The sequence below is a fragment of the Aphelocoma coerulescens genome, chromosome 20 (assembly GCF_041296385.1).
Source record: "Aphelocoma coerulescens isolate FSJ_1873_10779 chromosome 20, UR_Acoe_1.0, whole genome shotgun sequence".
Lineage (NCBI taxonomy): Eukaryota > Metazoa > Chordata > Aves > Passeriformes > Corvidae > Aphelocoma > Aphelocoma coerulescens.
This window is the reverse complement of record NC_091033.1, coordinates 14,860,434-14,883,006: the sequence shown is the minus strand read 5'-3', so window position 1 is coordinate 14,883,006 and position 22,573 is coordinate 14,860,434. Positions and strand designations below refer to the sequence as shown.

At 46.3% G+C, this 22,573-nt stretch overlaps 1 long non-coding RNA gene across 1 annotated transcript in view; it reads left to right on the top strand.

Moving 5' to 3' along the window:
• The window catches only part of LOC138120957 (uncharacterized), an 84,007-nt gene extending 61,820 nt beyond the window's left edge, over nt 1-22,187 (top strand). Inside the window, exons 2-8 of the long non-coding RNA XR_011156016.1 lie at nt 1,233-1,309; nt 5,604-5,773; nt 7,544-7,887; nt 8,462-8,559; nt 8,652-8,768; nt 14,515-14,719; nt 14,928-22,187. This is a non-coding gene — a long non-coding RNA (uncharacterized lncRNA). The remainder of the gene's footprint in view (nt 1-1,232; nt 1,310-5,603; nt 5,774-7,543; nt 7,888-8,461; nt 8,560-8,651; nt 8,769-14,514; nt 14,720-14,927) is intronic.
• The last annotated feature ends 386 nt before the right edge of the window (nt 22,188-22,573 follow it).

The window sequence follows — 22,573 nt, the reverse complement described above, 5'->3', positions numbered from 1 at the left end:
TATTAAAACAGGTTGGAGGGGTTTATTGAGCAGAAAAGGAGATCTGTTTTTTCTTTGTTTTTCCGAATCTGCCTCAGGATGAGATGAGATCCCAGACCTTGCTGAAGATCAGCTCCTGACAGCCAAGAAAGTTTCTCAGCCAGTTCTTTCAGAGCTGGTTCTTTCATGAAACTTTATTTCTAGAATTCTGGGGGTTTTCAGCTTGAATCCTGGTAGGATGTTTTAGGCAGCTGCATTTTAATCTTTAGCATTAATTAACTTGGTAAAGTATAAAGTAGCAGAAGCATGGATGACAATACTAATGAAAGTAATAAAAACAGATTAATGACTAAATCCAAAGAAACAGAATCCTCTGCCTCCCTGCAGACATGGATATTAATGAGATTTCCTTTGTTTCTCTCCGAGGGTGGGCAGTTTCTCCCACCCCACAAATCTCTGCAAGTGTCAGAGTTTTGTGTATTTTGTGCCTGGTTCCAGTTAGAGCTGCAGGCAGAAACTGGTAAATACAGTGAAATACTGTTAGAAACAGGAATTTCTGACCTGATAGTAAAAGTGACAAACCAGAGCCCTTAATGGGATGTTTTTTTCTTGAGGTGACCAAAGAAGGACAGGAGGCTTTGCTTGTGGGTATTTATACAAACTGAAGTTCTGAGGTTGCTTCGCTTGGGTAGGAGAAACAAACATAAAGTTTTCAGTGTCTACCCAGTTTATCATGGAAATTTTAAATATATGGAAATGGACCGAAAGAGGTGAATTAGGGAGATTCTGCCACACCAGCTGCTGGCCTGGTTACCTGCTCGAATAAATAGGGCCAAGTGTCTTGAGGACAACTGAAATAGAGCCGTGAGTGAGCAGTGCCGGCACGCTGCTGCTGCTGCTGCTGCTGGGCATTCAGCTCCCCGGCTGTGTCCCGGGCACCGCGGGTCGCGCTGAGCGCACCATCCCCTCCCCGCCTTTCCAAGGGCAGAACAGCCTCAGCCTCTGGGCTGGGGCAGGACAGCGCCTCAGTCTGCCTGAGCCTGTGTCCCGGGAAAAGGGTGGTAATGGACTGAAAAGAGAAGAGGTTCAGTCATTCCCAGCAAAGGCATTTCTCCGGGTGAGAGAAACGCCACAAGGTGTGAGAAGCGTGCGAAATTTTTTATGTCGTTAGTACTTCATGATACTTGTTTAAAGAAGCCTCAAACATTTTAACGTACTGAATTCTTTCATTTTCTGTTTTACTTTTATATCAGGTCCTTTCTACCCAGATGACTGGAGAACCTGTGGGTAATGAAGCAAGAAATATTGTGCAAATAAAGGCTGATCGATGGTGAGGGTGAGAACTTTTTTTCAAACAGTTTGAAGCTCTTTGGGTTTTCTTACTGCTACTTTAACTCAGACTTCTGAGAACCGCTGAGGCATAAGAAAAGTCTTTGTTAAAATTCATTACTTCTTTCCCTTTATTTAAAGAAGGAGAAATAAGAGACTGCTGATGAGTTACATGGAAAGGTCAGAATTGACAGCAACTGTAAAGAAGAACAAAACAGCTTTAAAACCTCATCCCTTTCTGGTGATAAATAAAGAGCATGATCTCAATTATTTTGCTCTTCTAAGAACCTGTTTCAAGCGAAGATTTTTTATTACATGCAGTTTCTTCTCTCAAAACAAAATATGTTGACAGTAAGAAGTGCTCCTTCCCTTGGGTGAGCTTTAATCCGTGAATTCTGAGAACCCAGAACCAGCGCTTGTCTCCTGCTCCCCAGGGCCTTGGATTGTACCCCACAGAGGGTTGTACACGTGCAGTGACAGCCGGGATGTGCCTGTTTGTGCTCCATGAAAACGCTGTCGTGGTGAGGGGACCACGGGAGTGCCAGCGAGGGCTGGGAAAGCAGCGGAGCTGGTGCTGGCCGGGACAAACGCGCAGGATTTATGCTCCTGAACTTTGAGCCAGTGAAAACTCGGGATCTCATCTGTTTCACCGCCACAGCAGCCGTGCCTGGGGCTCTGCAGCAAGTGTGTGTGAGCAGGGAAGGGGCTCTGGATCAGCCAGCCCTGGCAGCACCACCTGAAACCTCACCCAGCTTCATTCGGGCTTTTGTGGAGACCCTTGTGGTGCTGGATCTGTGCTCTGGGGATAACAGCCTTGCTCAAAGCAGAGCCAGAGGTGAAAATCCCACTGTGTCCCTTCTGGGACTGTGGGTGCTCTGATTTTTTACTGAGCTTATCAAATGTTACGGTAACAGAGCTGCTGAGTCCGCAGCTTCAGGAGAGAGCGGGGAGTGGAGGAGAGAAGCATGTGTTTGGTGTTGGACATCAGCCTTCCTTTGCCACCCAGCTCCTCTCCAGAGAGCCACCTCAGCATCCTTCTGGGCTCCAGGACAGGGATGTGCTGGTTAATGCCCCCAGAAACAGCCCCAAGGCTCCTCCAGTGGTGCTGGGGCTTTGCTCTGGGAGTCTCCCTGTGCTGGTGGCCAGTGGAAGCCTGGTCCAAGTGCCCTGAGCCAACGCAGGGATTTCTCTCACCTGCTGGGTGAGACCTGGCCCTGACTCATTAACCCCCAGCAAGAGCAAAACCCCTGCTCATCCTGCAGGTGCAAATCTCATCACCAGATAATGAACCTGGCCACGTAAACGAGAACATCACAATACACCACTGAGCCTTAACAGCAGCCATGACATTTGAGCCCACAATTAATGAGCTCCCAGCCTACAGCCAGCCTGTCCTTTGTGGCTGGAGGTTTGACTTGGGACTCTGTGGCCTTTCAGCAGAAGCCCCGGGATTCCCCAGGGAATCAATCCCGGTTCCACTCAGGCCTCGTGTGAGGGAGGAGAAGCACGGAGGGCTCCTATATGAATTCATATTTCATGTCAAAGCCCTGGAACAAAGAGTCTTCAGCACACACACATAAATAATTAGTGTGGTTATAAGCTGGCTGGATTGCTTTTAATTGACTGGATGTATGTATTTACTGACTTTGAAGTGATGCCAAACTTCCCTGCTAAATCCAAGGAGCTGACTTTCCCTCTCCCAATGCTTTCCATGTGCTGAGCAGTTTGAGACTTTCCCTAAGCTACAGAAGGAAAAGGCTCCCCTCTCGTGGCTGCGAAGGAAAATGGCATTTTCTGCGCTGTATTCTCTACTTCCTGAGCTGTGGAGAAACAGAAATAAGTGATAGAATTCCAGCCGTCCTCCACCCCAGCACGGAGCCCTGCCAGCTGTGCTGCAGCAGGGGTTTAGCAGCCTCTGCCCTGTTTGCTTCAGGGAAAGGGAAATGTCTGAGGGGAATTGACTGAAGTTATTTAAATGACAACTAAAAGTCATGATCTGTATCGACAGTCAGAAACGTTAGAGGGAAGAACAGATTTAAAGCTGTTTTGCATTTGCTCTTTTAAAATACTTTCTTAGTAAATGTTGACTTTTATGTGTTGGATTTATTTTGCTCTATAAAGTCCGCTCTCAGAGCGACCTGATAGATAAATGTTCAATCCATTCTGTAAATCAGAAGGCATTCATTCAGATGAGCAGGTTTTCTATTTTTATTGGGTTAGAAATGCTGACAAGCATCTGTTATTTACGGGACACCTGATTTCACTTTCAGGTTTTATTCAAAAGCAGTTTTACTGCTTTTGAATAAAACCTGAAATTCAATTTAAAAGCCATAAAAACAGCAGCTTAAAATTATTAGTTAAAAGCTGTCTTGAAATGCATCAGGAAGAGAAGCCATAAGCTCACACAGGCACGGGTTACAATTAAAATTAGGCTTTTATGGACTAAGAAAGTTTTCCCAAAAAGTCAGTAAACCCAAGTGCTTGTTTCTCATCAATGTGTCTGTCAGAGGTTTGGAGCTCACAGAACTCAGCCTCTCACACCTCATTTGTGTGGATAAATGGGAAGAAGAAGAGAAGTTTTCTTGCTTTTTCAGCTCCTTACTGGTTTCTCAGTGCTGAAGGACCTCTCATTGAGCACAGATGTACTGAAACTCAAATACACTGAATTTGCTTTTCTCCCTGTTCCTACTCCAAGTAAAGCTCATCTACTCATTTAACTGTCCAGCTTCTTGCAGAATTACTCCCTCGACTTTCTTTACAATATCAGCAGCAGTGATGCACTATTTGAGAATATATAATAGTTTATATAAAATTTGAAATAGCTGGTGTTTAATTTATGCCTCACTCTAAGTTGTTATTATTTCAGATTTCCTCTTTAAATTTGCATATTCTTAAAAGAAACACGCATTTTAAATAATCCAAAGAGCTTTTTCTTAAATATGTATTTGATCTATTGTAGAGACACTTAAATTCCAGGAAATAATATGATCCTTGGGATTTGATGCTGGACCTACAAGGAAATGGTAAAAGTTTTGGATTCAAGGCTATGATCTTGGACAGCTCTTGAAAGGAAATACAGAAAAATGTAGTGCAGGAAAGAGGCAGCCTGAAATTAGAACTGTTGTTAACACAAGTAGAACAGGTTTAGATTTTGGTTCTTACCCTGGTGCTATTTTTTATACCAAAACCAGGCTAAAATGGGAAGTCTTTTATTTAATGAAAATCCAAATACAAACAATGTCTTTTTGATTTCTAGATTTTTCTATTGAGGAAAACTTACGATGTTCAAGTTATTATTAATACCATTGTTATTGTTATTTATAATGGGATGTAATAGGCCCAGTACTTTGACACCTACAGTAGAACTGTTCATTTTTAATTATTACTTTGTGGAACTAAACCCTGTGGTTTTTCCCTGTGTTGAGCAGATCTATTCAAACAGACCTGTGTTGTGCTTGGTGCCTCATTACTGTGCTCAGGGACACACGAGGTGTAACTGGGGCTCCTCTGGGTGAAATGAGCTTCAGAACACAAGCTGCTGTTCTGCTCTACATTGAAGCAATAATTTATGAATCTAATTAGGCTCTGGTTTGCAAGAATGATGAATATTCACATTTTAAATAGCTGAGAAATATTAAAAATTTCTGACAGCTCTATTTGTGCCAGCTCTGAGGGTTATGGGGGAATGTTTTCCTCAGTGTGCTGAGCTTTCTCAGCATCGTTTCTGCCCCATCCCTGGAAGAGTCCAAGGCCAGGTTGGACAGGGCTTGGAGCCATCTGGGGTAGTGGATCTGTCATGGCAAGGGGTTGTAACAAGGTCCCTTCCAACCCTTGAGCTTCTCCAAAAGGGTTGAACCATCTCTGAAAAACTTTCTGTTGGCCAAACCCGGCTGACTCTGAGTGCCAGGCTGACCAGCTCCAGTGGCTGTGGAAGGACAGGCTCTGAGCTGATTAATTTTTCACCTAAGTGGATCGGACAGACCAAAGGGGAGCGTGAGGAAGTGTCATTATCCCTGTTCCATGGGCTGGGAATGGCAGGCAGTTACTCATTCAAAGTCACACAATAGATGTGTGGGTGCCAGATGCTGGAGATGCCAGAGATGGGATTTAAACCCAGATGTCCTGAGTGCCAGCTCAGCACTAAGTTCATAGCTATCCATCCTCTCAAAACTCCAAGAACCTCTCTGATTCATTCAGTATTTAGAACACTTTGCCTGCCATAAAGAGATACCTCAGAGAACTCTACAATTACTATTGTAACAGATGCCTTTTCCTGCCCCGTTTATCTCCTTTAGGAGTGGAGGAGTTCATCCAGCCATGAAGTAAGAGAACAGCAAAGTAACAACTACAGAGACTTTTCAGAAGCTGCTGTTCCACTGTGTCTGAATTCACTTGTCAGCAGCAACTGGGAAGTCTGTGTTAGGAGAAATCAGTCTGATCCCACTCGATGCTGCAGTGATTTCAGGTACCCTTCTGTAATATTCTTTTCCTTGGTTTCCCTTCATTCTTTGATGCATTTCTAAACATTGCAGATCATAAAAATTGTATTGTTTTCAGATTGATAAAAACCCTTCCTTACACCAGAATAATAAATGGAGCCTCTCTGGTGGATACAATTGATCTGATGTACAGCAAAGGAACACAACTCAAAAAGGGAGCCACCACCTCCAAAAAACACAGAAAGGAAAGGAGGGGGGAATCTGAGTTCTGAAGACTCTAAGCTTTGGAGCATAAATTACAATGGAAGTTTATGGAGTCTTTTGGATTAAACCAAAAGCCAGCCCCATTAAACCAAATGGAGCATTCCTAATTTGACATGTTGACAAGGACAACCCTGCCTCTTCCAAAAGGGAGTTTCAAATGAATCCAGATTTATCTGATGTTCCCAACAGGGGCTGGGCTGGCTCCAAAGGAAGTGATCCAGGCCAAAAGTAAACAAGATGCACATGAAGCAGTTTGTGCCACAAGGAAAACTTCCAGGGGATATGCAGAGAGGAGAAGGGGAGCCAGCAGAATCAAAGCCCAAGATGTCTTTCCTGTCTCCTCATTATGTCCTGTTTCTATTCCTTTGGACAATGTAAATCACTTTCTTCCCCCTGAGACCTCTGCTCCTTCCTTTCACTCTCCTCATCTTTGCTTCCCCCAGAAGAGGCTCCATGTGCTGCCTCTCCCCAGCACTCAGCTCCCCCGTGTCCTGCAGTTGCAAGGGAGCAGCCAGAGGTGCTCAGTGCTGAAGTGCTGCTCCTGCATCTGCTGAGGCTCAGCCCCAGCTCCAAGCCCTGCAAGCTGGAGCCGAGCAGCCGTGCTGTTCCCCAGAGCGTGCACACAGTGTGAATTAGGTCATGCTAAAAAGCAAATTCAGCCTTTTCCAGCTGCTCTTACCGTGGCAGACACGTATCACAGTCACTGCAGAGAGCAGGACAAGCACCTTTTGCATTTGCATTTTGTCAGACTGGGACCAACCTTTTAATTTTCAACAAGACCCCAGGAGAGCTGTCCTGGAGAACTGGGATTGCTCAGCCTGGAGAGGAGAAGCTCTGGGGTGACCCAGCTGTGACCTTCCAGTACCTGAAGGGAGCTCACAAAAAAGATGGAAAGAGACTGTTTACAAGGGCCAGGAGTGACAGGACAGTATTTGGCATTCAGAAATCTGCTCCAGAGATGTGCAATGCCTTCTACCCACGTAACATTTAAATTTTGTGTGTGAGTCTCTCACATCAAACGACAGCAGTGCTGTTTGTCCCTGAACTGTGTCCTTTGCTGTCCCCAGTGATAACTGGATGATAATGGCTGTATTCTGGTGGAGTGTGACACTTGAAAGAAATACGCTAAGAGAATGAAATGTGAAAAATGGAGTCCTGGTGCCCCTTGCAGCAGGGAGAACTCTTGCAAAGAGATAGCACAGGATATGGCTGCAGTATGGAAAGTGTGGAGACACTGCACATAAACCAGAAAAGTGACAATCAGTGATTTTATGTGTCTATCCCCCCAGTCATGTTGGCTTTAATGGCAGTTTTAGGTACTGCCAAGGAAGAGGTTTTATCATATATATACAAATAGCTGTATTTATAGATCTCTATGTACATGAGTAGATAGATGTGTGTGCATTTGTGTATAAAATCCCACAAAGCCACAGCTTCTTGGTCTGTCTGGTAGAGATTTATTCTGATAATACTACAGTGTATTTGCTGTATGTACTAAGGGATATTTGTTTGTTTGTTTGTATTTTTTGTAGGTACTACAAAAGTAGCTGGATTTGGGGATTCAAACAGATGCAAAAATCCAAGGTTGGCCAGATCAGGACTTCAGCTTGCGAGGTGTGAAACACAGAGCTGGATCCCTGCAGCAGCTCTGGGGCAGCGATTCTGCTCGTCTGTCTGTGAGATGCCTTTTGACTTGCTCTCAGCCTTGGCAAGAAACTCACATTTGAGGCTTTGGCTCTCCTTCCAAAGGGGAATATTTAGGCCAATACGGACACTGGAATCTCCCAGTCCTTGAGGAACCAATAGAACCATGGGCAAGTTCCACTGAATGTTACTGGAGAGTTTGTTTTAGAATGCTTCGGAGCAGGTGGTGCAGGTGGGATTTGGGGAGAGCAGGGAACCCGTGTGCCTGGGAGGGGAGCTCCTGCTGGGCTCGGGACACTGCACAGCCCGAATGGTGCTGGCCTTGGCCAGCAGCTCATCAGCCTCTCCCTGGGGACAGAGAGAGGGAGGGAGGGATGGAGGGTGACTCACAGGGGTGTCTGAATCATCGGGGCTTCCCCGGGGCGAGGCAGGACTGGGCTCGGGGCCCTGCCTCGTGTCCGGGCAAGGATGGACGGAACAGCTTCCAGCTCCCCGGACCTCAGGAACGGGAACTGCCTCCCTCCCACGGGCCTGGGGGTACCCACAGGTGGCAAACAGGGAAGGGATGTCCTCTCCTACATGACGCTGGTACCAGTGGTTCCTGTGAGCTGTGTTTGCTCTCCGGTTCCAGGTCGGGGCAGGTTCCCTGCGGACTCTGTGAGCGGCTGCTGGGAGCTGCTCTGCTCTCCTGGCATCACCCCCTGCTTCCACCCACCCCTGAAAATCATCTCTGGCCCAAATTGGAGCTGTGAGCTGTACCACATGCTCTAAATGAAGTGCTAATTAAATACTTGTACTTAATGTAGACAACATTTCTTTGAGAAGGCTGTAATGCACTGCAGATGTCCCGAATCCCTTGGAGAACAGCACAGGGAACAACGTGCACGTTGTGTCCCTCTCTGAGGTAGGGATGGAACCCGGGTGGTTGTGACTGGTAAGGCCTAATGCTGAAACAGCCCCTGTCTGATCCAAATTCCCACACACGTTCTCCCACAGTGGCCTCGGGATCGGGAATGCTGCAGGTGCTTCCACCTGGAGGCACACTTGGACACATGGGAGAGAAATGGTGGAGATGTGGAGCTTAATGGGTACTCAGAGTCCTGAGGAAAACAGGTAAGAACTGGTGGATGCTGCAGAAAAGGACCTCAGTGTCCTGGGTGGGGCCCCAGCCGTGCAGGAGGAGCTGGCAAGTGGTTCCTGGCTCGGGCAGGCCCAGTGCAGACAGAGCTCCACAACAAAGGACCTGGGAGGCTTTGGGTTTAGCACTAAAGCCCTTTCTGGCAACAAGAGAAAGGCTGAAAACCCAGCTCTGGAGTAGCTGGTGGCTCTGCTGAAGTTCTTGCCACTGAAATCATGGTTGTTCCTTAGGATTCAGGGTCAGCAGCCATCAGGCTCGGGGGAGCCACATCCCCCAGGTTTTGGGATGTGCTGAGCCATCAATGGACTGTGTGTCCAAGTCCATTTCCAGCTCAGACTGCCTGTGAGCAGCTGGTTCACATGAGAGCTCTGCTGGGCTTAAGTCCAGCTCCAGCTCTGTCTTGAGGGAAGGGTTGGAGCAAAATGGGTGTCTTTGTGCAGAGCCAGGCTGGGCTCCATGAGACAAACGCAGGGCTGTGCGTGCAGGGGTTCCATCTTCCAGCATGGATTGTGCTTATTGTGCAATGTTAGACCAGTTATTTTTATTACTTATTTATTTATTATTATTTATTGTTGTTACTGAGTGAAGCCAGCGTGTTCCTTGCTGGAAGAAGGACCAACGTGGACTGTACTGCACTGAGATCCTGCCTGCAGTGCCCAGAGTCTGCAGGTGAAAAGACTCTGCAGGAGTGCAGGTGAAAGAGTGTAAAGAGTATGAAAGCTGCTCCTGTAAAAATTCATGGACTATTTCCTTGTTTCTTTCAAGATGGTTTGGCAATGTGGGGAGTGCTTTTCAGGGTTCTGTGCTCTCTTGGGAGGAAAAGGAGGTAGAAATCTAAGAAGATGCAGGAATAAGAGAAAGGGGGAAGAGAGAGCAGATGGTGAGGTGGAGAGCTTCCTTTAAGCAAGTATTGCACATTGAGGATGTGAATTTAATTGCCTGTTGCTATTTATTGTGACCACATAAAATTCAAAGTACTTGAGTACTTAAATAGTTGTAGATTCAGAGATGAGTCATGAAGCAGAGCTGATCTTCTATCTGTGGCCATGGTGGTGAATGGTTTCTTAGCAAGGATCTTATTTCCACCTTCTCTGCTTTTGTGGCATTGTCATTCTCAGATTGTTTTGTTATAGAAAAAAGGACAAAATGAATAAAACTAATGCTTCTGAGGCTCTCTGTTATTACAGGCTCACACACTGCTGCCCAATATTGCAGAGATATTCCAAGTTCTCACTCTCCAAAGAGAACTCATTGAGAGACAGGGTTACCTCCTCACTCTGCTTTTGTGGGACATTTCAAGGGGAATTTTTACTGCTGTTGGTGAGCAGGTCTCTGAGTCAAGTCTCATTTTGCACATCTTTTGCCAAGAGACAAAGTGTAATTGGTGTGATAGGCACTGCAGGCATCCTGCACAAGGCAGGGAGTGCTTGGGAGTGCAGGGGAGCGTACCCAGTGGATGAACTTCCAAAAAAAAAAAAAAAAGGAATCCTGCAAAGTTCAGCTCTGCATGTGGAAGTCGATCTGATTTTAATTTTTCAATGTTAATTCTCCTAATATTTCTGGGTAGGGCAATCTAGAATAGGCTGAAATTTGTGCTGTAAATAGGATCATTCACATGAGATGTATTTTGACACAAAATGTTCTCTCTTGCCCAGAGGCCGGGCATCTCTCAGGCAGCTCCTCAGCCCTGGAACCATTTGTCGTGGTGCCATGGTGGTTTTCTCTTCCCCCGAAAGAAGAGTCAAGTTTGAGAGAAGACAGATCCTTGTCCCAAGGATGATGTTGGAGCCAGGGACCTCAAACAGAGGCTGCTTTTGGAAGAGGGATGTTGAGGGTTGTTAATGCTGGAGAGGGAACTGACTCATCACATCATCAATTCTGCTCCTCTGCCAGCACAGCACAAAACCTCTTTTATCATCACACTCTCTCTTTCTTCTTCAGTTCTTTTTAAAAGGAGTTTAAAGCTGCTCTATGCTCTTGCCTTGCCCAGCCTGTTGCAATTCTCTGGTTGCTGGCTCCACTATGGGTTGATGGAGCCCCTCTGCCCTATGCAGGAAGACTCTCCCCATCCTCCAGGACAAGGCAGGGATGAATTTCGTGGCTCCTCATGCTGAGCTGCATGCAGACCCCTGGGATGTAAGGAAACTGAGCTTTCCCATGTGAGTCCTTTGCCTTAATCGTGCTCTGTGAGCTGCAGCGAGCTCTGTTTGTGTGAGCAGGGACAGCAGCAAGGCCCTGGCTGTGGAATTGCCACGCCAGCTCCGTGGGGCCCAGCCGGTACCAGTTTGCTGGGAGAGTTTCGGGAGCGTGCCAGCAACAGGCGGCTGCTGGGAGAGCTGGAACTGCTGCTCCTCTCCTCACATCTGCGTTTGATTTTCAATCAGAGTTGGTTGGTGAAAAGCCAACTAATCTACAGTGCTCGGGGAGGCTTTTTGTTTGTTTTAAAGGGGCTGGTTGAGCCAGCTTCAGTACCACAGAATTGGTTTTTAATACATTTTTTCCCCCTGAATTATAAGTACTTTTGGATATAGAGTATTTCACATGGATCTTACGGGGAAATTATTGTTCTCCATTATTTGTTTGTAGCAGTATCTATATGTTAAGCAGGCCCAAGACCTTCCTGTACCAGGGGAACACAGAGCACAGCAAAATGGGAAATCCAGTGGTCCTCACGGCACCAGGGATGCTGCTGGGGACGGGGTGCCTCTTGTCCATCTTCTGGAGCCAGGGAACCTGAAAAGTCTGACTTCTGTGAGAACCAGAGGAGGAACTGTCACAGGTTTTATATGAAACTTCTGGCACTTTGTTCGGGCTGGTGTCACATCCTCTTCCATTTGTGCTGTTGTGGCAGATGAGGAATTGGCTTTGTACTGAAGATCCATGAAAAGTCACTGTTTAATCAGGAACTTCAAAGGAGCGGGAAAAGGATCCATCTGTGATTCAACCATCTTAAGCTTTAGGGGACAAGTCTGGTACCAAAAAGAAAAAGAACAGAAGGTCTTGGATCACAGAGGTTTTCATTCTTTTATGGCAATTTCTCTGTGACTGCAGTAACAGAAAGCACTGGCCTGTAACTAACACAGGCCACTGAAGGACTTCTGCTATTGCTTGCTGGCCTTTCTTTAGCCAAGGCTTCATTTGACATGTAACACCATTTGAGAGTCACTCTTCAAGTGGAGCATACAGGTACTGCTGAAAATTGCTGAACCAATCACCCCTGGAACAACAGCTTCCTCTGAGTGTGGGGAGCCCTGGCTGGGGGAGGCAGGGGGCATCAATCACACTGACAAAGAAATAACATAAAAGGTAAAACCAGCCCATGGAGCACAGCAGTCACACTGTGAACCATTCCCAGTCACACCTCAGTGCTTTGTACCTGTACTTTAATGTGAGTTAGTGCAAATCAGTGTGAAAATCCCCCTTGGTCACCCTGTGTATTACACACCCTGCACCCACACAGCCCTGGGTGCTTCCTGGGATCCCAGACACCTTCTCTCCATTGGATAAATGTGATCTTTCAGTCTGCAGAAGTTACACTCCTTTTTGTTATATGATTATTATTCTATAGCTGGTGATTTTTTGGCTACAGGTGCAGGCTTTAGTGACGAAAATCCACGAGCCCCAGCCTTGCTCTGCCAGCAGGTGTGACAAGCAATAGTTTGACTTGTTAGAGAAGTGGTTTAAATATCTGAAAATAATGACTGTGTGCTTGTAGAGCAAAGCCCAGCCTCCAGGAGCCCACACTTCTTTCTGCTGTATGGCAAAAGCTTGAAAGGCCCCTTAATAATTGACAGCCCAAGCTAAAATCTCGAATTCCTTTCTGGCTTGTTATCTTTTTGCCATCAAAGATTGTAACTGCAGGGACAGGCTCTTCTCTGCCTTTCATGGAAAGTGCAACACACAGAATTTTACATCTCTACCTGTTTCAGTCTCTTTGTGGGGCATTTTTGGGGAGCTGGGATAGCTTGGCCTGTCTCCTGTGGTGTACGTGGCGGCAGTACCAATGTAAGATGAGCAATTTTAGCTTTTTAAGGTTCTTAATTGAAATTTAGGGTTCTTAATTGCAATTTAAGGCTTTTAATTGTAATTTCTTTCCTGCCTCCATGCTTGGCCTTCCGAAAATGGGTTCCTTTCTTTAATTCTTTTTTAAGGAAGGAAGGAAAAGCGTTGAACTTGTGTCTGGCCTGTTCTGTTTGAACAGAGCCCTGTGTGTTACCCCCCAGCACACAAAGGGGCTCTGTCCAGGGAGAGTTGGCTGGGAGGGTCCTTATTCAGGATCCTTCATCCCTCGTGCAGCCAGGGCAGATTTACAGCAGTGAAGCTGAGGAAGGGGAACAGCAGGCCCATGGTGTGAGGCAGGGCTGGGGTTATTTATGAAGATGTGCTGAGGAGCAGAGGAAGATCTGACAGCCTGGCTCTGCAGGGTGCTGGTGGCCGGTGACGTGTCACAGTGACAGCTCAGGGCTCCTCAGACACTGGAGTCCCCTCTGGAGGACAGGATGTGTGGGAAGGGAGTCCAAGGGTGAGACATTTCTTAGACAGTAAAATCAGTTAAAGGAAATAATGCTCCTGCTGCTCCTGCTTATGTGAAGCCTCAGGACCTTCACCACGGAAGCCACGGGAAGAGTTTCAGATCCCTCTTGGCTCATTTTCTCCAAGCAAAATAAATGCCAAATGCATCAGAGGGGATGCAGGGATGAATGGGGAATGTGCTTTGTGGAGTCAGCAATTCCTCCTCCTCGAGGGACTCAGATCTTCACCGTCCCCTGTGACTCTGCTGGGTTTCAGTGAGGGACCAGCAGCAGCTCTGGTTGTTACCCAGGAGCCCAAATCCAGGCCAGGCTCAGTCCAGCTCCAGCAGGAGCATCCTGGGGCTGGGCTGAGCTGGGCTCAGGGTGTGCAGTGTCTGCTGCTCCTTCACAGATCTGCAGCTTTCCATGGCAATATTTGCTCAGCAGCCAATTGCCAGGTCATGAGGAAGCCTTCTCACACTCCCTGTGTGCTGGTGGTGTGTGTTAGAGGAGAAATTGCATCTCTTGGCACTGGTGGAGAGGAGAGCTGCTCTGGTTTCCGAGGCGTTGCTTCTCGGTGAGTGTCTCCAGCTGCTGCTCTCCCCTCACCCAGGGCACTGACTCATGCTTTTTGCCATCACAATAAGTCTGTTTTCATAAACAAAATTAAGTGTGCTGTGTTTATTCATTAGGGAGATTTGAAGTCTCTCAGCAACCAAGAAATATACTTTGTGGGATGAACTCCTCTCCCTATTCCCCCTTTTGTCTTTTAACAGCTAAATTTTTGAAAAAAGGTTTGGGAAAACACTGGCCTGATGCTCTCAGGGGGTCATTCTGTGTCTGTGTTGTGCAGCACCTCGAGTGAGGGTTGTTCACTGCCAGCTGGGTTTGTACAGCTCAGGGACTCGGGGCTGTACAGAGGGACATTTCAAATTGCACAGAGATGAATGGGAGCACCGGGGCAGTGAATGAACCAGGCTTTAAACAGCACTGCAGGTGAGCAGAGCACAGCGAGGGTCCCGGGGCCAGAGGGAGAGAGGTTTGTCTGGCACCTGGATGTGCCAGTGGCTTCCTCACGGCTGCTGTGGGCAGGAGTGGGCAGGGCAGAGCCAGGCACGGCTGCCATGTGCCAGCACCCTGCTGGCACTGCCCGTGCTGCTGCTGCTCTCTGTGGGGTCACCTCATCCCCGTCCCTCCTCTCCTCCCACAGGGAACACAGCTGGACCCAGCCCCTGATCCCAAGTGGGATGAAATCCAGTTTGCCTCCAGCACTGGCAGATTTTCACCTGGATCCACAGCCAGGTGAGAGCTTCCTGCAGCCACACCGTGCCAGGACTTTCCTTTCAGGAGTCACTCCTTCTACCACTGGGATTACTGACACAGGGGAACGCAAGTGAAGCAGCTCAATGGCCCAGGTATGATGTCAGACACACAGAGGGTAACCCCAGCCTCCAAACCAGAGAGGTCTGGCTTTGAACAGGGGTTAATAAAGCCTTTTTATTACAGGGTAGAAAATATACCTTGTATTTCTGCCCATAGCAGCTTCTCAGTGACTGCCTGATTAGTATGCAGATGTTGTACCCACTGAAGCAGGAATAAATATGGAATTTGCTGTCTTTGCAGCAGGATTTTGGCCATTCTTGAAATCCCACTTTCTACCACATACCAGAAATGAAGCGAATGCCTTTCTGCTTCAGAGGGATCCATAAATCAGAAACAAAGCACAGCAGAACAACAGGCTGGTGTTTCTCCTCCTGGAGCACCAGGAACACTCTGCCAACAGCAGCAATGTCCCGGTGTCCTGTGGTTTCCATGCCAGAGGATTCCACAGGACCTGAGCACAGCAGCTCATGGGAGCACCTCGGGGTCATTCCTTGCAAAGAGGAGCTGCAGCCACCTCAGATCCATGAATGATGGGGAGCAGGAGCATGGACACTGATGCGGGCTCAGACTGCTGATAACAGGGGTTTGTCCCCAGTTATCATTGCTGGAGCTGGAGCTTTGGATGAGTCCCTTCCCCATGCCTCAGTTTCACCATCTGTACAAACAAAGTCATAACACTTCCTTGAGAAATTTGTGCTGTGTGGCTGAAAAAACCACACTGGATAACCCCAAGGAATTTTGTAATTTTTAAATGTTTAAACTTTGGAATGTTTGGATTTCTCTGTGACTGACAGTGAACGTAGGGGGTCCTCTGGCTCCAGTCCCATGTGGAAAACTGGATGCAGTGGCGCAGGCAGGAAATTGTTGGACAGCAAAGCACCATGTCTGAAGTGTAACCAGATGGATTGTCCTGTTAGATTGTCCTGAGCCTGTGTCTGACCATGATTCCTCAAAGGAAGCCTCTTCACCTGCAGCCACGCTCTCCTTGGTGAGGCAACAAACACCATTTCAGTGCTTTCCTATTTGTGCTGCTGGAAAATGCTCTGGGTAAAGCCATGACTGGTGAGTGAGTACATCTGATTTTCAGCTCCTTCCAGGGCAGCCTCCAGCTCTGTTGTTTATAGAACACGCAAGAGATGAGATCGATGCAGAGTGAATTGTTCTCTTCATCACCTTCAGGGGGTTCTGCTCCTCCTCCTGAGAGCCAGAGAGTCCCTGTCGGGGGCTGCTCTTTGCAGACCTTGTGTGAGGCTCTCAGATGACTCCAATGCCTTTCCAAAGAGGTCCTGGTTCCTTCCAAATCTGCAGTTTCAGAATTTAAACCCGCCCCAGACACAGAAGGGATCTCGTGAGCCAGGGATGGGCTGCAGGTCCCCGATGGCTCTGCACCAGTGCCAGGGCAGGTTCCGAGGGCTCAGCCAGCCAAGGCCAGTGCCAGCTGCTGCCCCGGGGGTCCCTCGGGGGTCGCTCCAGGTGGGCTCCCAGCCCTGGGGCTGTGGCCGGGACCGGCGCTGAGCTCAGCTCCCTGCAGATGGCACTGCCATCCTGTGCTGAGGAACCTCCCGGCCTTTCTCCTTGCTCGGGGAAGCAAAAAGCCACTCAACTCTCTCGGTGTAAAGAGCGCATTTTCTGACAGCTTTGCTGTAGCCCCAGCCTGCAGCTGAGAGGGAGCAGTGACGTTCTGAGGCAAAGCGAGGCGCATTCCCAGAGCAAAGCCTAGAAAATCGGACAATCATTTAGGCTGGAAAAGACCTTTAGGATCCCCGAGTCCAGCTGTTAATGTAACACTGCCAGTGTGAGCTACGTGGTCACAGCCCCATTACATTTATTCCTTCCATTTATTCTTCATGCTGTTTGGCCTTTATAAGGGTGGATGGAGCCAATGTGGTTTCATGTAAGAGCCCTTTATAAAAGCCAACCAAATCCTGATTTATGGAACTGTTTGAGTTTGGAACTGGGGAAAAGAATAAAGGAGAGAAAGGTGCTCCTGGCTGAGCTGGTCACTGGAGAATGAAAAGGGAAAGGTCTCAGCTTTCCCCCCTGCTTTTCCTTTAGTGAAGCCCATCATGGAAAAGCTTGGAAATTAAACATCAGTTGGGCTTTGATGTCAGGGATCTGCTTGTGCTGAGGGTATCAGGCAGCTAAGGAGGCGTTCATGGCACTGCTTGTCTTTCAATAATGTTGTATAAAGCATCCATGAAAAACACACTCAGGCCAACCTAAAACTGCAGGTCAAGCCCAGGGGTGTGAGGAGTTAAACTGCAGTTTGTTACTGCTGATTTCTTACCCTCTAGTGCCCAAGGCAGAGCCCAGCCCTTAGAACAGTTAATAACATTTAGAAAGAACTTCTTTAATGGCATTCAACCCCAGAGCTGTGCAGAAATGATGCAGCTGGCAGAGGAAGGGTTCCTGAAGAAAACAAGGCTGGCATGGTGGATGTTGGCTGCTCCCCACACCCCATCCCTGGCCTGAAATCCATTGCATCCAAAATCCCTGGGCGGAGCCGAGCTCTCACAGGTAGTTAGACAGCTGGTAGACTGCAAAGCTCAGAAAAATCCAGCCTTCTACTGTTTGTGCGTATGTCTGAGCAACAGATAATGGTTTTATTTTAGTGGCTGCCTCTGTGCCCTCCTTGATATGGCTGTGATTTGGTCTGTGGAATAAAGAGGTGCCTGGCTATGGCCACTCGTGTGCAGGGTGGCTCCTGCCAGCCTCTCCCACCTCCCTTTCCCAGGTTTTTAGGGTAAGTGATCCCTCACAACCTCAGAAATTTTGCTGTGCAGTTTTGCCCTTTGGGTAATAGGAGCTCAAATCCTCTGCTGTGGCTTTGCCTTCCCAAAATAAAATTAATTCAAGCCCCTGAGTTCACTGAGATGATGAATTCAGAGGAGCAGCCAGTCCAAGTAAGGCACAGGGACAGGGAGGATGAGGATGGTGTTGGGTGGGAGCTCCTCTTCCCTTGGAGCAGCCCAGTTGAGCGTGGCCACCTGAGCAAGCCAGTGATGATGTGTTTAGAAAAGAATCTGCTCCGAAGCTGAAAGGCAGCGTCTTAAATTGACTAAATTACATTTGTATTTCAAAAAAGAAAAAGAAGCTGTAAATCGCGTATTTACACAGCGGAGCACGCGAGTGCTCATACGAGACCCAGATGTTCATTAGAAACATGGATTTTTCTTCCTTGCTGCTACCCTGAAAACTGGGAAAAAAGTCAGCTATGTTGAAGGGTTACAAAAGAGCGAGTTAAGTCTACAAAATCCAGGAAATTTCCCGTTAAGACGAAAAATCTGGGGTACTGTTGTAGTCCTTTAATTCAGCCCCAAGACATAAATTAAAGCCAGAGGATCAGGTCAGGTGCTCAAGTTCTGAGACTGTAGCTGTGGAATTTCCAGGTTAAGTTACTTAAATTTTCCTGTTGCTGAATAAAGCTAAAACCCTGTGTGCCATATATTTGCTCATCATAAAATGTTCTCTCCTAGCCAGTAACAGCTTCTTTGTTGGCGAAGCCTGTCTGGTTTGTGAGGCTCCCAGCCTTTGTACAGGGTTTGGGAGTTAAGAACTTCCACATGGCCCTTGCTCTGAGGCTTTTGTGAATAAGCAAAGCAAAGCGCTCGCTCCATGGCCAACAAATGCATGGAATATGGTTTGAATTCTCTGGTTTTAAATGCAAAGGATAATATTGATTTTGTTAAGGTAAATGTCTTTAATTGAATGCTGTATAAACTCGACTCTCACTGGGCCATAATGGGCTCTGGGCATCCCTCCAGCACAGCAGTATGAAAATGTCTCTTTTAGTGTCTCCAGTAGAGAAATGCAGAATTAAGATTTAGATGAAAAAAAGTGACATGGAGTCCATCCCCAGTCTCTAAAAAGGCATCCACTGATGCAGGAGGACATTTAATAGCTGGAAATTATTGCTTTATTATGGTCAGGACCCTGCAGTAGCTGTTGATGTGGATTGTTTGGGGCTTTTTATTGGGATGGTGGGAATAGAAAATTAAAAGAGGGAAAAGAGACATTAAGAGAAAATGAAGAAGTCTCAGTGTGGCTCAGTCTCATCCACAGAACCTGGGTGGGATCCTGACACAAAGGGGAGCTCAGCAGCTCATTGATGACGAAATGCTCTGTACTCTGCACCTTTTGCACATCCCATTCCTGAGCATTTAGGAGGGTGACAAGGACAAGAAGACAAGTGGGTGACTCAGCCTGTTGATATTCATTTATCAAAGGCAGTAAAGGTATTTAAGAACAGACCAAACACTCTTGCAGTAGATGATGCCCTTTCATTTATTGCTAATCTACCATAGTACAGGCAATATATAAAAATACTTTACAGATAGCAAAAAATCATTACATTGGAGTTTAACAACGTTGTTGTAGGAATGTGAATGATATAAACCCCTTTTCAATTGTGAGTCAGGGTTTTGAACAAGCAATTTGATTCAAAAGACACCTGTTAGGATGATGGGAGTGACAAATGCTCACTCGTGTGCCTATTAAAATATGGCTTTACCTGAACATCCAGGGCAGGGAGGGCCGGACTTTGGGGGAAATCACTTCATAATTACAGACAAAAACGTGAGTGCCAGGCAGGCCAGCACTGTTCAGACTCTCTGTGCCCAGGTGTCACCAGCACACTGGGGCAGGCCCTGCTCAGAGCAGGGGCAATCCTGCAGTAACTGCTGATTCCAACAGCACAGCTGGGGATTCCTGGGTTTTAAAAACATTATTTATTTCTGAGACTCAGTCCTTCTGGAGCTTTCTACCCAATGTTGCTATTTTATGCGTTACAGAAGGAGACTCACCCCCACCTTTTCCCCAGGTAACCACTCTCTGCAGTCAAGATCATCTTTTACAGCATCAGCACCTTCAGGTGAAGTTTATTGCAATGTGCAGGTACTAATTTATATTTTTATACCCCTGAAACAATGAAAATGGCTAAACAAACCTTAAACAGACCAGAGTGGGTTTGATTCTGGCTGGTAGTTACAGAAGTTGGTATCAGCTGTCACCCCTGCAGTTATAACACAGCAGGTACTACAGATACAGATGCCAATCTTATGTCAAACGTTCCCAAAGGTGGATTATTCATTCTGAACTGAGATGAATAAAGAATTACAACCTTCCACGTGTGGTGGCAGAGTGCTGCCTCACAGGTAAGAAACCACTGCAATGTAAATGATGAGGAAGAGTTGATTTCTGGAGAATTTTACAATTCACCCCATCGAGACCCAGCAGTGGCATCTCTTCCTATTGCACAGGAATATGGAACATAAATAACAAACACTCAGAACTGCAGCTAAACTGGAACATCAGATGATTTAAGTGGTGCAAAAATGACGAGGATCTGAATCAGTTTAAGATTTGAAATTAAGACAGTCATTTTCTTGAATCCCATCTGGAAGAAAATTGTTCCCTATTAAGTAGCAATTTGGAAAGAAATGCAGGGGAAAAAGTCAGATTGAAATATTTAGAAACATATTTCTCAAGCGTTTAAAGCTGTCTTTGAAGTCTTTGGGAAATTTATCAAATACATCTTTTTTTTAGGACAACAACAATTCAACAACAATTGCATAGAAAAGTAAGGCATTCAGAAAATGAAAATTGATCCTTTATAAATACTAACCTTAATCCAAAAGTTGTTGCATATTTGGTCAGACAAAAAGCACAGTCACTTTTTTTGGTAAAGATATGGATTACAAAATACACTTTAAAAAACATGCTAGCTACTTTGAGAACCGGTTTAGATATGTTATGAAGCAGCAGCTTTTTATACAATACAGAATAACATAGTGCTGGTTTTGGGAATACTCTACATTCAGGAAATGCTGTATTCCTACAGGGAGAATGGAAGGGATACATATTTACATGGATACAAACAAAGCAAGTGCAAAACCCATGACTCTTCTACATTCTTTCTACCAATAAAAACAACATACATGAGACACTTTCACTCCATTGCTGTTGCTCAGATCTTACATTTTGCTCATTCTCATGGAGAAAAACAAAAACAGGACTTCATATTTCATTGCAAGTATCTTCACAAGCAATTGCTCTCCTGGCAAACTCGACTTCCAACACTCATAACTGACAAAAAAAAAATCTTCCTGATATCTGCCCACTCCCATTCCACTCTCAGACTGTTTACATATCATGAATGATGGTTTTTATTCTACGTATATTTGATGCAGAAGTTTATAGAAGCTCCTCCTGTATTCGCTGCCAAAGCTTGGATGGAAAAATGGAAGTTAAAAAAAAAATACACACACACACAAAACACAAATAAAGAGATGAACTTTTGAGTTCCAATGAGCCCCATGAACTTCATGGTGCAACTTTGATGGAAAATGCATTAGAGTTGTTCACCCTGCAGACAAGATATTTGTAGGCCTTTGGTACAATGGCAGGAAGGCACTGTGGTGAAACATTCAGATAACTGAGGAAAGACAGAACTTCCTCATGTGCAAATATGGCTATCTTCCAGATGAAGTGAGAACAAATTGCTCACAAAATGCTATTAACTCTTCCAAGGTTAAGCTTGTGCTTCTACAGAGAGAAAGTTGTATTAAGTAACAAAAATATTAATACTGGAAAAACACTGCTCAGCAAGAACAGGAAATAATTTAGTACTGTATATATTGAAATTCTTCAGCCTAGCTATATAATTTTAACATATCAGTTTCCTTTTTAAAGAGACAACAATGCACAACACTGTCTGAGGATGCTCCTTTTCTCTGGAAATAAATATAAAGTTGGTTGAAGCTGAATTATTTAACTACTGTTGCATGGAAAAGCAGATGGGGCAGCACAGCCTGAGCTCGTGCAGCTGTGACTGAACCCTACAATGTTGTCTAGAGAATACATGGGGTGAACCCTCCACCCTGAGCTGCTCAGGTGCTGGGAACCAGCACAGGAGTGACCCAGCTCTGTACAGGGTGTTCCTTTCTAATCATGGATATAAAATACACCCACAGAGATCAGGGCATGGCCTGGGCTGGCAGGGACCTTAAACATCACCCAGTGCCACCCCTGCCATGGCAGGGACACCTCCCACTGTCCCAGGCTGCTCCCAGCCCCAGTGTCCAGCCTGGCCTTGGACACTGCCAGGGATCCAGGGGCAGCCACAGCTGCTCTGGGCACCCTGTGCCAGGGCCTGCCCATCCTCACACGGATAATTTTTATCCTGATTTCTGATTTAAGGCTACCCTCTGTCAGTTTGAAGCCATTCTCTGCCTTGTCCTGTCACTACCAGCCCTTGTAAATAGTCCCTCTCTGTGTGGGTGTATTCTATAAATTACATGTATATGTACACAAACAGATTAATACCTATGCATCAAAGATGAGGAAGGAATACAGTCAATGTAAGCGTGACTAGAGCACCTGTAGCACATAAGAAAACTCCTCACCACCCCCCCAAAAAAACCCAAACAAAAAAATATCAGCCCCAAAAAAATAAAAGAAACAAAAAAAAAACCAAAATAAAAAAACAACCAAACAAAAAAAACCCCCGAAACAACCAAACAAAAAAAAAACAAACAAAAAAACCACACACACACACAAAAAATCCAACTCAAAACCCAACCCTCTCTCCCCCTCTATAGCAAAGTGCCTGAAGAACACATCAGCACAGTGGAAATCTGGTGTATTTTGGTTGCAGAGGTCTCTGGGTGCAGCCTGCAGAGCAGTTCCATGCAGCACAGCAGAGCTTTGCCTGCCTGGGTCCCTCTGGCCCCTGAACAGCCTTTGCTCCACATCTGAAGCCAGATGTTACAGGTTCCAGCTACTCTTTCCTTTTGGTGTTTAAGGTATTAAAAGGACATTTCAGCATCTACAATCCATAAGGCAGAACTAACACTGACCTCGCTGTTTGCTCAGATCCAGCACCAGGT